The sequence below is a fragment of the Etheostoma spectabile genome, chromosome 15 (assembly GCF_008692095.1).
Source record: "Etheostoma spectabile isolate EspeVRDwgs_2016 chromosome 15, UIUC_Espe_1.0, whole genome shotgun sequence".
Lineage (NCBI taxonomy): Eukaryota > Metazoa > Chordata > Actinopteri > Perciformes > Percidae > Etheostoma > Etheostoma spectabile.
The window spans coordinates 31,515,343-31,515,818 of record NC_045747.1 but is presented as its reverse complement, the minus strand read 5'-3'; the positions used below and the strand labels follow the sequence as shown (position 1 = coordinate 31,515,818).

General features: G+C 34.9%; 1 protein-coding gene across 1 annotated transcript in view; it reads right to left on the bottom strand.

Moving 5' to 3' along the window:
• LOC116702991 (serine protease 33) overlaps window positions 1–476 on the bottom strand; it is a 15,271-nt gene that overhangs the window by 13,869 nt on the left and 926 nt on the right. The gene's annotated exons all lie outside the window — the stretch shown is intronic.

Here is a 476-nt window from a genome sequence, read left to right as displayed (position 1 = left end):
CCACACCCACCAGACTCCATGTAAATATTTAATCATTTTAGCATCGCACAACACACTTCATTCAAAGTCGACAGAAACCAAATTGAACTGTGAAAAGCTGTTTTTGGTTTTCTCTACGCTTTTCCAACCATGACAAACTCTAGTGTTGGTTGAAATAAAAACATACTTTACTGATTTACGTGTGCAAATATGTTGGCTCTATACACACTAAAAGGACTGTTTTTTTAAATGGAGTCTGGTTGGTGTAGCGCTGGCTACGTCACAGCTGTTTCTGGGAAACAGAAAGTTAATAAGTAGGTTTTAGAAAGTTATTTCTCTGAAGGGTTAAGACACTTTTATTATGTTTTATTACATTTTATTGCTATTCGGATGTGCAACAAGTAGTAGGCACACTGATACAATGTCTGCAGAATATTCTAGTCTTTCTTACTATTTTATACATATATATATATATAGTTGCTCTCAGGAACTGTGCA